Below are 16,736 nucleotides of genomic sequence, written 5' to 3' on the forward strand. Positions count from 1 at the left end.
ATTTTATAGGAATAGCACTGAAATTTTAAATTGTTCTGGGAGTATAGTCATTTTACAAATATTGATTATTCTTATATATGAGCACAGAATGTTTTTCCATTTGTTTGTGTCATCTCTGATTTCTTTCAGAAGTTTTTTGTCATTCTTGTTGTAGAGATCTTTCACCTGCCTACTTAGCTGTATTTCTACATATATTATTTATTTATTTATTTATTTATTTGGTGTGGCTATTTTGAATGGGATTGCATTTTTGATTTGGCACTATCAGTGCATAGAAATGTTACTGATTTTATAAATTGATTTAATCTCCAGAAACATTGCTGAAGTTGTTTGTCAGGTCTAGGAGATTTTAGGCTAAAACTATGGGGTTTTCTGGGTATAAAATTATATCATCAGCAAACAGAGATAGCGTGACCTCCTCTCCTGCTATTTGAATACCTTTTTTTTTTCTTTCTCTTGCCTAATTGCTCTGGCTACATTATGTTGAACAGGAGTGCTAAGAGTGGGCATCCTTACCTTGTTCTAGTTCTCAAGATAAATACTTCTGTCTTTTGCCCATTCAGTATGATATTGGTTGTGGGTTTTGCATAGATAGTTCTTATTATTCAATGCCTAGCTTATGGACATAGAGTAGAGAACAATAGACACCCAGGTCTGCTAGAGGGTGGTGGGTGGGAGGAGGGTTGGGATCAAAAAGTACCTATTGAGTGCTATGCTAATTACCTGCTGACAACATAATATGTACACCAAACCCTGAGACAAGTAATTTGTCTATAGAGTAAATCTACAGATATACTCCTGAATCTAAACTAAACTCAACTAAATAAATAATAAAATAAAATAGTTTATTTAAATCAAAACCACATAAGCAAACATCTGTCTTGTTCTGTTATCAGCATGGCAGCTAAGCTACCTCTTTTCTAACACTGCTTCTAACTTTCTCCTCCACACTGAAGTTATGGTCGTTATTTTCCTGATAGAAGATAGAACACCAGGTTATCACACCCAAATGTGTAAATAATTACATTAAATATAAAGTTATAAAGAGTCCAATTAAAAAGCAAAGATTGTCATGGTAGATAAAAAGGCAAAAGCCAACTACATGATACATATAGGAAAGCAAATTTAAATGCAAAAGCACAAATATATTTAAATTTAAAGGATGAAAAAGATATGCTATGCTAGTACTAGCCAAAAGAAAGCTAGATTAGTGAAATTAATATTAGACAAAAGTACTAAATCTGTCAAAGAAACAACAACAAAAAGAAAACTGTAAGTCAATATCTCTGGTGAACATAGATCCACAAGTTATTCTAATAAAATATTAGCAAACCAAATTCAACAGTACATTGAGGAGAAAGTCAGTCACCATAATCAAATGAGATGCATCCCTGAATCCAAGGATAATTCAACATACACAGATAGAAAAACATGATACATAGCATTAGCAGAGTGAAGGACAAAGCTACATAATCATTTCAGTAGAATCAGAGAAAGTATTTGACACAATTCAACGTGCCTTTATAATACAAACCTTCAAAAATTAGGAACAGAAGAAATGTACCTCAACACAATAAAGGCTATACATGACAAACCCACAGCTAACATCACACTGAACAAGGAAAAATTCAAAACTTTTCCTCTGAGCTGTAGAACAAGACAATAATGTCCATTTTCACTACTTCTACCCAACACTGTACTGAATGTCCTAGTCAGAGTAACTAGGCAAGATAAAGAAATAAAAGTCATCTAAATTAAATAGGAGGAAGTTAAGCTGTCCCTGTTTGTAGATGACATATATTAGATACAAAGAACCTGAAAGACTCCAGTTAAAAGCTATTATAACTAATAAACAAATTCAATGCAGTTCCATGATACAAAATAAACATACAAAAATCAGTAGTGTTTCTATGTGTTAAAAACAAACTCTCTGAAAAAGAAATCAGGAAAACAATCCCATTTCGATAGCGACAAATATGTAAAATAACTAACAGTTTTAAATGATGAAGTGAAAGATGTCTACAATGAAAATTATAAAACACTGATGGAAAAATTGAAGATACGAATAAACAGGGAGGTATTACATGTTCATGAACTATAATAATTAATATTGTAAAAATGTTCATACTAAAAGCAATCTACAGTGTAATTTCTATGAAAATTCTAAGGACATTTTTCACATAAATGAAATGGAAAAAAAGATCATACAGAAAATGGAAAAAATGTATACAGAACCACAAATGACTCTGAATAGCTAAAGGAATCTTGAGCAAAAGAATAGAGCTGAAGGCATCACACTATCTGAACTCAAAATATCCTATAAAGCTGTAGTAACCAAGACAGCATGGTACTAGCATAAAAACAGACACTTAGACCAATAGAACAGAGTAGAGAACCCAGAAAGAAATCAACACATTTACAACCAACAAGTTTACGACAAAAGTGCCAAGAACATACACTGAGAAAAAGACAACCTTTTCAATAAATGGTGTTAGGAAAACTGGCTAGCTACATGCAGATTAATTGCTTGCTTATCTCTCACCATATACAAATATGAACTCAATGGATTAAAGACTTAAATGTAAGACCTGAACATATAAAACTACTAGAAGAAAACATAGGGGAAATTCTTTATAACATAGGCTTAGGCAATAATTTACTTGAATTTACTACAAAAGAAAGTCTACAAAGCCAAAAGTAGAAAAAATGTATTACATCAAATCAGAAGACCTTTTCAGAGCAAAGGAAATGATCAGCAAAATGGAGGCACAACCTACAAAATGGGAAAAAATATTTCCAAACTGTACATTTGATAGTAGGTTAAATCTTAAATTTGTAAAGTACCCAAACGATTCAGTAGCAAGAAAATAAACCATCCAATTTAAAAATGGACAAAATACCTGAATAGGCATTTCATACCAATGGCCAACAGGTATATGAAAAAATCCCCATCATCACTAATTATCAGAAAAATGCAAATCAATACCACAGTGAGATGTAATCTCACACTTATTAGAAAAGCTATCATTAAAAATATAAAAGGTAACAAATGTTGGTAAAGATATGGAGAGAAGGTGGAAATGTAAATTAAAATAGCCATTATGGAAAACAGTATAGAGGTTCCTGAAAATATTAAAATAGAACTACCATATGATACAGTAATCCTACTACTGGGCATATATCTAAAGAAAGTGAAATCAGTATGTCAAAGTGATCTCTGTACCCTTATGTTTCTTGCAGCACTTTTAACAATAGCCAAGATATGAAATCCACCTAAGTATCTATTTACAGATGAATGGATAAAGCAAATGTGGTATACAAATACAATGGAATACTATTCAGCTGTTAAAAAGAATAAAATCTTGTCATTTGCAATAACATGGATGAACCTGGAGAGTATTATGTTAAGTAAAATAAACCAGGAAGAGAAAGCAAAATACGATGTGATCTCACTCATATGTGGCATCTAAAAATGGTGATTTCATAGAAGTAGAAATTATAATGATGGTTACCAGATGAATAGGTGGTTAGAGGGTAGGAGAGATGTTGTTTAAGTAATATATAATTACAGTTAGATAAGATAAATATTTTAAAGCATTATCCCAAATAAGCATAAATATAAAGACAGAAGGTACATAAGTGACTGCCTGGAGGCAGGCATTTGTGAGAGGAAAAATAGATGACGTGGTGGGGAGAAATGGCAAATGACTGCTAATGGTTGTAGAGATTCTTTTTTATGTGATAAAAATGTTCTAAAATTGATTGTGGTGATCATGACAACGCTGTGAGCATACTTTAAACTATTGGATTATACACTTCAAATGGGTGAACTGTATGATACAAAAATTATATATCAATAAAGCTGTTTTTAAAAATTAAAATGTTAGGCAAAATTAATTTCATAGCAAGGGATACTAACAGGGAATAGAAGGTCATTTATTAATGATAAATATTTCAATTCACCAAGACGGCATAAAATCTCAAATTATTACAAACCTCAGACCAGAGCTTCAAAATACATGAAGCAAAAGCTGAAAAGAATGTGAAGTAAAATGTAGAAATTCATAATTTTGGTCAATGGCTTAAACATTTCTCTCTCAATAATTGATAGAACAGATACATGACAATCTTTAATAATGTAGAAGCTTTAATCAATACTGTCAATCAAATTGAGGTAATTTACATTTCTAAAACACCCCCCCTTACTATGTCACCACATACATTCTTTTTAAGTGTTCATTAACATTTATCAAGAGGAACTACATTCAGAGTCATAATAAAAGGGCTACATTTAAAAATCAGAGGTACTAAGGGAATAATATGGCAACAATACAAATAAATTAATGCTCACAATTTCAATAGCAGTGAAAAGGATAAATTGTTTGAAATAGACAAGTTACCAAAATTCACTCAAGAGGAAAACATTAACATGTATGTTCCCATATTAAATAAAGCACTTAAATTTGTAGTAAAAATTATTCCCACAAAGTAGCCTTCAGGTCCAGATAAATTTATGAGGGGATTCTACCAATTCTTTATATACTTTTTCCAAAAAATTGAAAAGATGTCAGTACTATCCAACTCATTCTATGAGTTCATCATTTATCTGAAACAAAAACCAGGAAAATTAATGTGTTACAACCGCAGAATGAAAGCTACCAGAAAAAAATGCTTATATTACATATGAAGCAGATTAACATTACCTGAAAATATATGGTGACAAGTTAAAATATATGTCATGTCCTTTGCAGCAACAAAGATGTGGCTAGAGCCCATTATCCTAAGTGAATTAACATAGAAACAGAAAACCTAATACCACATGTTATCACTCATAAGTTGGAGCTAAACATTGGGTACTCTTGGACATAAAGATGGCAACAGGAGACACTGGGGACTAATAAAGAGGGTAGGAAATATGGAGGGTGATGTTTGAAAAACTATCTACTGAGTATTATGCTCACTACCTGGGTAATGAAATATTTTGTATACTAAACCTTCACATCATGTAGTATACCCATGTAACAAACCTGCACGTGTACCCTCTTAATCTAAAAGTTATAATTATTTTCAAAACATTAACATATAACTTAAGACAATCAATAGAATACCATAACAGAAAGCTATAGATACAAATCCAAAAAATAAATAAAATAAGTCAATAAACATTTCTCAATCCAGAAGAGGAAAACAAGAGGGAAAGATGAAAAGAACAGATGGGCAAAACAAAAAAAAAATAAAAATAAACAATATATTTTAAACAAAATATATTAATGTTTACATTAAATATAAATAGTATAAACAGCTCACTAAAAGTAATTTCAAGAAAACTATAAACCAATATAAGTTATGAGCATAAATGACAAAATTCTTAATACAGCTTTACCAACAATATATAAATCGATAAAATATTACAACCAAATGAAGTTTATCCCAGGAATGTAAGATTGATTCAACATTTTGGAACCAATGAATGTAAATCTTCATATTGATAGACTAAAAAAGTGAACACTTAGGGTCACATCTATGAATGCACTAAAAGTATTGTATAAATTCCACCTCCATCCCTAACAAAATTCTCACTAAACTAATAACAGCAGACAAATTTCTCAACATGATGAAGGGAATCATTAAAACACAGCATTATACTTAACGGTAGAAAAGTAATGTTTTGCCTCTATTGTTAAGAACAATGCAAGATTTTACTCTCATCACTTTTATTTAACATTGTATAGAGATTGCAGCAAGTTGAACAAGGCAAGAAAAAGATATACCTCTAAATTGGAAAGCATTAAGAAAAAATGTCTTTATTCAGAAACATAATTTTCAAATTTGAAAATTCCATGGATGATCCTAAAGGGCCACTAGACTTAAAAAACTAAATTTTAGCAATGCTGCAGAATAAAATACAAATATGCAAAATATAATTGTATTGCTCTACACTAAAAACAAGCAAGTACACATGGAATATTTTCAAAAGTAGATTTTAGATCTTTCCTACTTTTTCCTGTGGGCATTTAGTGCTATAAATTTTCCCCTAAACAGTGCTTTAGCTGTGTCCCAGAGATTCTGGTACATTTTGTCCTTGTTCTCATTGTTTTCAAAACACTTTAAATATGTGTCATTTATTATGTATTGTGTTATTATTATTACCTTAATAAAGCTGTTAAAAATGGCATTTGGAGCCAGGTGCAATGGCTCCCGTCTGTAATCCTAGCACTTTGTGAGGATGGGGAAGGCAGATCACTTGAGGTCAGGAGTTCAAGACCAGGCGGGTCAACATGGTGAAACCTTGTTTCTACCAAAAATACAAAAAAAGAAAAAATTAGCCATGTGTCCTGGTACATCCCTGTAATCATAGTTACTCAGGAGGCTAAGGCATGAAAATCGCTTGAGCCAGGGAGGCGGAGGTTGCAGTGAGCTGAGATTGTGTTACTGCACTCCAGCCTGGGCAACAGAGCAAGACTCTGTCTCAAAATATATGTGTATATATATATAAAATATGATAAACATGCTTAAAAATTAGGGAAAGTAAATTTGAACATTATGTCATCATCAGTTTTGCCAAATGTATTTAAAACTATAGATTTAAACCAGTACATTCTGGGGTTTGGAAAAAAGCTACTTTTATGTTGTCTTAGGTAGTGAAAAGTAGTAAAACTTTTAAAAAATTCCATTTGAAAGAAATTATAAAATTAAAAATTGCATATAATTTGTCCAGGTAATTGTTCGTCTAAGTTTCCCTCAGAAGATACACACACACACATGCAGTTACATATACAATGCACGTCTACAAGAATGTTCATTTTAGGATTATTCATAATATAAAAATATTTTATACTAATTTTCCTTTAATGTAGTAATCATTCTAATTGATTTTACATCACTATAGAATATTCTATTATTAGATATAGAGAATTTTCCAATGAAATATTATGTAATGAGAATAGATAATTGTTTTCAAAGATATTTAAAATACAATGCTATTTAAGTGAAATAAAAAGAAAATAATACAAATGTATACACCAACACTCATACAAGCAATACAAACATTTCAAGCAGAGAGTGTGTGTGTGTATGTGCATGTGTGTTTGTGTGTTCATGCTCATATAAATGTATGGTGATGTCTCTGCAAAAAATAAATTTAATAACGTTTACAACTGGAGGGAGTATGATATGGTTTGGCTCTGTGTCACACTCAAATCTCTTATCAAATTTTAATCCCCACGTGTCAGGGGAGAGACCTGGTAGGAGGTGATGGGGCCACGGGGACGGTTTGCCCCATTCTGTTTCTATGATAGTGAGTGAGCGCTCATGAGAGCTGATGGTTTTCTGTTTAGCAGTTCCCCCTTTGTGCACTCTCTCTCCTGCTGCCTTGTGAAGAAGGTACCTGCTTCCCCTTTGCCTTCCACCATGATTGTAAATTTCTTGATTTCCCCAGCCATACAGAACTGTGAGTCGATTAAAGCTTTTTTATTTATAAATTGCCCAGTCTCAGGTAGGATCTTTATAGCAGTGTAAAAACAGACTAATACAAAGTAGTATTATTGAACAAAAGTTACATGAAAGGGACATTTAAATTTTCCTGTTTTACATCTCCATCTTCTCAATAGTTCTATATTGATGGCAATTCTTAAAGTGAATTTGTATAAATTTGATAATTAAAAGAAGGTAAATCAAAAAAGAGGTACAAAAATCTCTCTGTATAACTTATACTGCTTTATTTCCATGGTATCGTTTAAATCTGCTCTTTTCAAGTTTTTTTTAATTATCAGAAATAAAATTAATGCCACTCTTTTGGCAAAGGCTAATCTCAATTGGAGTTGATTAGTTCTAATTGGCTAATTAACAAACAAATCCCTATCTTTGGAATCCATTCTGGAACTCTGCATTCCACTAGGAAGACTGAATTGACTTATCATAATTTATGTTATTTGGTACAATGTGGTTAGTGAGGTGTTAAACTGAACCTATTTAACCTTATTTTCCAGTACAACTCTATTTTCAAATATTATAAATCAGAACAGAAATAACAAATAGAAGAACAAAGAGAAAAAATAATTCAGAAGTTGAGCACATGTTTATTCTCTGTGTTTTATGTCTCTAAGATGCTTAAAAATTCCTTCAGTGTGACACACATCTGCTTGCCAGTGAAAACCTAGCACTTTCTGGAATACATACACACACACACACCTGCACACAGACATACATGTTTATCCATATACCCACACACATACACACACTCTCACACACACCTGTTTTCAGACAGCTGGGTTTTAAAAAATTTTAACTATGGTGGTGCAGCCATCAGCATTTTTTTGGAGAACCTACCATGTGTAGACTCATGCTGAACCACAGAGCGGGATAGAATTATACATCCAGTCCAGCACTGAACCAGAACAAAGCTGCTTACTTAAAATTAATGTTGAGAGAAACAGAAAACGGTTTATTTTAGCCAGTTTATGACACATTCCTTTCCAGTAAAGAAAGATTGAGGAAGGGGCTGAGCAGTCCAACCCCAGTTTTACATCAGGTGACTTTTCCAAAGTCACTAATCAGATTATGAATGAGGGGGAGAATAAGGAGGGACTAGTCACCTTTGACGACAGAGCTCACAATATAAGCTGTGGGAAGCAGGTGTTTTCCCTATCAATGCATTTCGTCTTATTACTTTACCCCAACAAACATAATTTTCACAAAGATTTTCCCTTTGCTACAAGGAACAAAGCATATATTGCCTCAGGAAGGCCTGTGACTGGAACAACAGAATAAAGCTATTGCCTTCTAGAGGCCTGCAAGTTTAAAATATAAACTATGAAAAAAGGCAAACATTTTTATTAATGCTGGATGAACTTTCTTTTCTCCCCATCTGCTGAAACTTTTTTACTTGGGCCGATTAAGACAAATGTAGATAAGACAACCGAGAAAAGGCAAAATCATTAGGTGTTAGAAAGATAAGTAAATTCACCTTGGGCCAAATCCTCTTGCCTGAGCATAGAATACCTCAATAAAAATTTAAAGGACAGAGTCTAAAAGGGATCTATAATCTATATTTCATTTTCCAAATGTAGATCCACAAGTTTTGCAAAAGCATCAAAACATTTGGTGACACCGCAGCACAGGAAAATAGAATGGAATCAGCCCTGTATGCTATCATGAAAGGTGAACATGCATAATTCTAGAAGGAATAGTCTCTCAATAGGAAATGGGAGCAATCATTTTGGTTTTATTTTTATTTTCCATATGGTTTAAGATGAAGGAGAGTTGATGTTAGGGTATAACAAGTACAATGCTGTTTCACAGTTGCCAGAAGTAACCAGAAGTTATTTGCAAATATGTCTGCTTCAGAGGGGTCAGTGGGATGAATTTAGATGAATAAAGACGCAAAGGCAAAATGTTTCATCTCAGTAGGGAAAATGATATAATCAAGTAAGACTCAGAATTTATTGGTGAATAGAGACTAATTTCTTCACTCTCTTTGTTACCTGGTTCTTACCCTAAGAATAAGGTAAATGAAGGGACATAAAATATTGAGCTTGGCTAAATGTAAATCCTAATGACTGAGAAACTACAGAAATGAATGTTTTAACTAAAGCTGATTAAATTAACTTTCTCCTGTGAGTTAAGTCATGTCAAACTAAAGACAAATTTTGTACCTTAAATTTTGTGGGCTGTGAAATACCTGTATGTTATGTGAGAAGAAATATGTAGTACATTATAATAAAAAATGTACACAAAGACAGCTTTGGGCCAAGTATTTGTGTTCCTTCCTAATTCACCTGTTGAAGTCTAGTACCCAATGTATTTGTATTTAGATGGGTGGCCTTTGGGACGTAATTAGGTTTATGTAAAGTAATGAGTGGGATATCCATGATGTAATTAGTGTCCTTACAAGAGGACAGGAAGAAATGCCAGGGCATGTGCAGCTGCCCACTCCCTCACCCTCACCCTCCCCCTTCCCTTTTCCCTACCACTTCCCCTTTCTCTCCCCATCTCACTCTCCCACTCTTCTTTCCTCCCTCCCTCCCTCCCTCTTTCTGTACCTTGTGAGGTCACGGGAAAAGGCTGCAGTCTGCAAGCCAAAAGGAGGGTCATCACCAGAAACTAAATAAAACAATACCATGATTTTGAACTTCCCAGGTTCCAGAACTGTGAGAAATAAATGTCTGTTGTTTAAGCTACTCAGTCTATGGTATTTTGTTAGAGTAGACAGATCTGACTAAGACAGAGAGAGTACTAGGTAGTCTGACATATAAGTTATTTGCTGTATAACTGTCTTTTGGTCAAGGATGAACTGCCTATGCAAGGGTAATCTCGTAAGATTATAGTGAAGCTGAAAAATTCCTGTCACCTACTGATGTTATAGCCAAGATATCATCTTGTGAAACACATTACTCACATGTTAGTGGTAATGCTGGTATAAATGAACATACTGTGCTGTAAGTCATACAAGTATAGAGCACACAATTATGTACAGTGTATAATACTTGATACTGATGATAAATGACTAAGTTACTGGTTTATGTATTTACTATACTATACTTTTATCATTATCTTAGAGCATACTCATTCTACTTTACAAAAAGTTTACTGGAAAGCTTGTCCTATTATACCGCTGCAGCCTCACACATTTTGTGTTTACTGCATTTCTTTATTGAATTATTCTTTCTTGTACTAAATTTAATCTCTGTTGTTTTGTTCATAATGGCCCCTAAATGTACAAAATCCTCCCTAATATTACTAGTTTGAGGCCACATCTAGTAATTGACCTGGAAATAAGTTTAAATTGATTAAGAATTATGAAGATAGAAAATTAAGAATGGTTATTGCTCACTAGTCAGGTGCGCACCCTTACACCATAGCTGTAATCTTCAAAAACAAGAACACAGTGACAGAGACTGTTAAAGGAACTTCTTCACTGAAGGTAAGAAGAATAACACAAATTTGAAAAGGGCCTTTATCAGATACAGGGAAACTTCTCATGACCTGGATTGAATACTAGACACAGAAATATATCCCTGTCAGCACCCTGAGTATCATGGCCAAAGCAAAAAGTTTGTGGTGTTAAAAAAAAAAAAAAGGCTGGATCCGACTATGATGTCAGATGTTAAAATTTATTGCTAGCTCTGGGTGGTTTAAATGATTCAAGAGCCATTATTCATTACATAATGTGAAAGTGAGTGCTGAGTCTGTGACTGCTAATGTTAAGGCAGCTGGAGAATTTAGAAACCCCAGATAAGCTAACTGTGGAGGAAATTTACTTGCCAAGCAAATCTTCAATGTGTATGAACACTTCCTATTCTGGAAATGGATTCTGAAAAACGCATTCATCCATAAGGAGGCCAAGTCAATGTCAGGTCTCAAGCCTTTTGAGGACAGGATAAAAGCCTTGCTTGGGGGCAGGGTTTCAGGCTGCAAGTTCAAACCTTTTGTGATCTGGAACTGTGCAAACCCTAGGGCCTTCAAGCATACAAATAAACACACACTGCCAGCTACAGGAGCAGTAAGAAGTCATGAGATGACCCAGTTTCTCTTCCAAGATGTTTTCCTCAATGGCTATCACAGCAAAATAGAGTATTGTTTAGAGAAAAACATACCTTTCAAGAGTTTGCTTACTGTTAATAATGCTCCTGCACATGTTTCTTTAATTGGTGATCTCATCCCAATACCTAAGTGTTGTTTCTCCCTCTAGATACCACCTCTTTGATCCATCCAATGTATCAAGGAGTTACAACAGCATTTAAGTTCTACTACCTGAGGAGTATCTTTGCCCAGGCTATTTCTGCAATTGAAGAAGACACTGCAAAGATGTTGATGTAATTCTGAAAGGATTACTACATCTATGACTACATCAAAAACCTTGCTTAGGCTTAGGTTAATGTCATCAAGGAGTGTACAAATGGCATCTGAAAGAAGACACTTAGGTGTTTATCTATGATGTCAAAGGATTTTCCAAGGATGAGGAGGTTGCAAAAATCAACAAGGCCGTGGTTGAAATGGCAAGCAACTTTAACTCAGGCGTGAATGAGGATGACACTGAGGAGCATCTATAAGTGGTTTCTGAGGAACTGACTATTGAGGAGTTATTGTAACTGGAAAAGGAAGGCAATGATGAACAAGAGGTAAGAGAAAAGGAAACTGCAATAAAAGAAAAATAAGAGCCCCTGATAAAATTCACAGCAAATTGTTTAGCAGAAGTTTTTGCAGTACTCACCAACTTCCTTAAAAGTTTGAAAACATGGACCCCAACACAGAAAGTTTTTCATTAATAGAGAGGACTATTCATGGCATATTATCTGCCTACAACCAAATCTATGATTCAAAGAAAGAAATCAAACAAACCACAATGGTCATATTCTGCCAAGAGTTTATCCTCTCAAGAAGATTCTCGGTCAGGTCCTTCAGTAGATATTCCAGAAGAAGGCACTGTTATTATAGGAGAACCATGTGTGTTATTGTCTCTGAATACCATCTAGTGGTACAAGATGTGGAAGTGGATGAAAGTGATATTGACAATCTTGACCCTGTGCAGGGTGGGCATATGTGTGTGAATTTGTCTTAGTTTTCAACCAGAAATTTTAGGGAGCAAAAAAATAAAAATAAAAAACTATTTAAAAATATAAAAACAATATAGAATAATTATATAAAGAAAGAAAATATTTTACAGCTGTACAATGTGTTTGTGTTTTAAGCCGTGTTATTACAAAGTTCAAAAGTTTAAAAATTATAAAAATTAAAAAGTTTATACAGTAAATATGTTATAGGAAGCAAAGGTTTATTATTTTAAAATGTTTAAAATAAATTTATTATTGCTTATGTATACAGTGTTTATAAAGCCTACAGTTCTGTACAATAATATCCTTGGATTTCACATTCCCTTACCTCTCACTTACTGATTCACTCAGAGCAATGTCAAAAGTCCTGCAAACTCCATTTATTGTAGGTACCCCGTACATGTGTACAATTTTTTAATCTTAATAACACACTTTTATTTTACCATTTCTATGTTTAGATACACAAATACTTACCATTGTGTTGTAGTTGCTTACTGTATGTAACACAGTAACATGCTATACAGGTTTGTAGCATAGAAACAATAGACCATACCATATAACTTAGCTGTGTATTAGAGCATACTATCTAGATGTGTAAGTAAAATCTATATTTGCCCCAAAATAGCATCCCCTTAGTGATGCATTTCTCAGAAAGTATCCCAGTTTTTAAGTAACCGATGACCATAGTTAGACTTTCTGGAGGAGCTGATCACTAAGCTGAGGCTGAAAGCATATAAGTTAAGGGACAGAAGGAGAAGAAAGGCATTTTAGAAAGAACATATAGAAAACGTGTGGGGGTGTGAAGCATGGAAAAGACGGCTTAATATGACTAGAGTATGGATTAGGAGCGAATCAAATGCTGAGTTATGAACTGAAATGAAACATACATATTTGGCAAGGGTACACAGTTTGATGGGAAATTTGTGTCATGGAATTATGTGAGCAGAGACATGATACGGACAGGCATGTATTTTATAATGATGACTCTGACATTTGACATTGGCATGAAGAATGGATCAGGAATGGCGAGAGAGAATAAAGGAAGATCAATTAGGCGATTATGCTTTCTTAAAAAAGTAATGATGAAGACTGAACTAATTCAGCCGCATTTGGGAAGGAGGAAAAAGAATTAAATTTATTGAAAAACACTATAATGAGGTATGTGCTTTTTTCTTTATAGTTTATATGAAGATTATTAAACTATTGCTGTAAGATCAACTCCAAACCCACACTCCTGTACAGCTGATTGGGGTACTAAAGGGTAGGACTCTGTAAAATCTTTTCTTGTTGTTGTTGTTTTTTTTTGTTTGTTTTGAGACCGAGTCTCGCCCTGTCGCCCAGGCTGCAGTGCAGTGGCCGGATCTCAGCTCACTGCAAGCTCCTCCTCCCGGGTTTACGCCATTCTCCTGCCTCAGCCTCCCGAGTAGCCGGGACTACAAGCGCCCGCCACCTCGCCCGGCTAGCTTTTTGTATTTTTAGTAGAGATGGGGTTTCACCGTGGTCTCGATCTCTTGACATTGTGATCCACCCGCCTCGGCCTCCCAAAGTGCTGGGAGAACTCTGTAAATTCTTAATGTATTTCCGATTTGTCAGTTAGCTTCCTGTTAGGCTCTTCCAGTATGGAGTACCAGAAGATTAGAGGGCAGAGGGGGTAAAATAGGATTTGCCTTTTCTTGTTAGTTTGCTTATTGACTGTAGCAGTTAGTTCCAGGGTTGACTGATTTGCATATCCAGTTACTTAGTAGCACTTGAATAACTAACCACGTAACACTCTCCAGAGGCACCAGAAGCAACCGTGTAGCACCTGTTATTTAGAGGTCTGTGTCCACCTCCAGATAATTTTTCCTCCAAGCTATTAAATTCAATAATTCTGACATTTTCTCTTTACTCCCCAAACTAGAGATAAAATCTGCTCTCTGCAGTTAGCATTTCAGTGTTATCTCGGTATTCTTTTTGGCCTCTGCCTACTTTCAAAATACTTATTACCAAATCCTTATATTACATTTTTTTCCTGTTAAAATAATTAGACCAGTGTCTTTTTTATTCACTGGACCCTAATTAATACGGCTTCCGTTAAAAGTCATAGTGAAGGTTCCCTCCCCAACTAATCATATTATTTAACTATTGTAGCATCAATTCTTAGAATTTGCTGACGTACTGTCTAAAAAATGACATCAGGTGTTTCTTTAAGTCTTTTTAAATTCCCTGCCTTCTGACAAATACTACTTGTATTTTTAGATAAGCACATTTTATGCTTTTTCTTTAAAATTCTCTTACATTTTCAATATTTTAACAAGAGGTATATATTATAGCATAAGTGATTAATAAATAACACTTGAAATTAGGGGGTGTGTTTTCACTTTTTACTTAAATTTTGTAGGAAAAGATACATCTAAGTTTCTGAAATAGGATGATTTTGCATGGCAAAATATACTATTTTCCTCAACAACAATCAACAGGAAACTATAAACTATAAGCTGGACATCCTTTTGATACCCTCAACCATCTGGCAGAATTTTATACAAGAAGAATCTCATAATAAGAATCAAAGAGATTGTGAGGAAATAGACCAGTGGCTTTATAATTTGATAGCAACATTTTCATGGTCATGTTAAACTTAAAGTAACATCATGTGTGTTTAAGGGTTATATTCTTTTACACTCGAAAGATATTCCCAGCCAAAGTTAATTGGGTTGGCATAAAAATAGATTGTGTATTATTTTGCTATTTGGGAACACTTTTGGTTCTTTATTCTCATTAGTCAAAGTTAACTGGGCTAGCATATGAATAGATTGTATATCATTTTGTTATGTGAGAATAGTTTGGGTTCTTTATGCTCAATAAAATATGGTGTACAAAGTTTAAAATGAAATAAAATGGCTGAATACTGTTTAGAAAATATTTAGGTGGACGCATAGAATGATGTCATTAACAAATTTTAAAAACATAAAACATTTGTTTTCAAAGTTTGTGATTATCTAAATTTGAATTTAGGAAAAGACAGGGTGTTGAAGTTGATTTCAGTCTGCATATGCAGTTTTCCTCTACAGATGGTTTCCTTAGTGAAAGAAGAGCCAAGGTCACTTTAATGTTTAACATTCTTATAGCAAGTGTATTTTGGCTCAATATGTGTCATGAAGCAAAAATAATTTTATGCTGGTCAAGATGACCTAGACAGAGGACAGTTTTCTTTTTTCATTTATTAAACCAATATCTTTAAATGATATGGGCTTTTTCTTTAAATGAATGGGCTTTTGCCCATTCAGTATGATATTTTCTGTGGGTTTGCTATAAATAGCTCTCACTATTTTAAGAAACGTTCCATCAGTACCTAATTTATTGAGAGTTTTTAGCATGATGGGTTGTTGAATTTTACTGAAGGCCATTTCTGCATCTATTGCGATAATTATGCGGTATTTGTCATTAGTTCTGTTTATGTGACGAATTACGTTTATTGATTTGAGTATGTTGAACCAGCGTTGCATTCCAGGGAAGAAACTGACTTGATCGTAGTGAATAAGCTTTTTGCTGTGCTGCTGTATTCAGTTTGTCAGTATTTTACTGAGGATTTTTGCATAGATGTTCATCAAGGATATTGGCCTGAAATTCACTTTTTTTGTTGTGTCTCTGCCAGGTTTTGGTATCAGGATGATGCTGGCCTCATAAAATGAGTTAGAGAGGTGTCTCTCTTTTCCTATTGTTTGGAATAGTTTCAGAAGGAATCGCACCAACTCCTTTTGTACCTCTGGTATATTCAGCTGTGAATCTGTCTGGTTCTGAACTTTTTTTTTTTTTTTAGTTGGTAGGCTATTAATTACTGCCTCAATTTCAGAATGTATTATTGGCCTATTCAGGGATTTGACTTTTTCCTGGTTTAGCCTTGGGAGGGTGTATGTGTCCAGGAATTTATCCATTTCTTCTAGATTTTCTAGTTTATTTACATAGAGTTGTTTATAGTATTTTCTAATAGTAGTTTGTATTAGTGTGGGATCAATGATGATATCCTCTTTATCATTTTTTTATTGTGTCTATTTGATTCAATTATTTTTTCTTTTCTTCTTTATTAGTATTGCTAGCAGTCCATGAATTTTGTTGATCTTTTCAAAAAACCGACTCCTGAATTCATTGATTTTTTGAAGGGTTTTTTGCGTCTCTATCTCCTTCAGTTACGGTCTGATCTTAGTT

Source organism: Colobus angolensis, unplaced genomic scaffold, assembly GCF_000951035.1.
Source record: "Colobus angolensis palliatus isolate OR3802 unplaced genomic scaffold, Cang.pa_1.0 Scaffold334, whole genome shotgun sequence".
Classification (NCBI taxonomy): Eukaryota; Metazoa; Chordata; class Mammalia; order Primates; family Cercopithecidae; genus Colobus; species Colobus angolensis.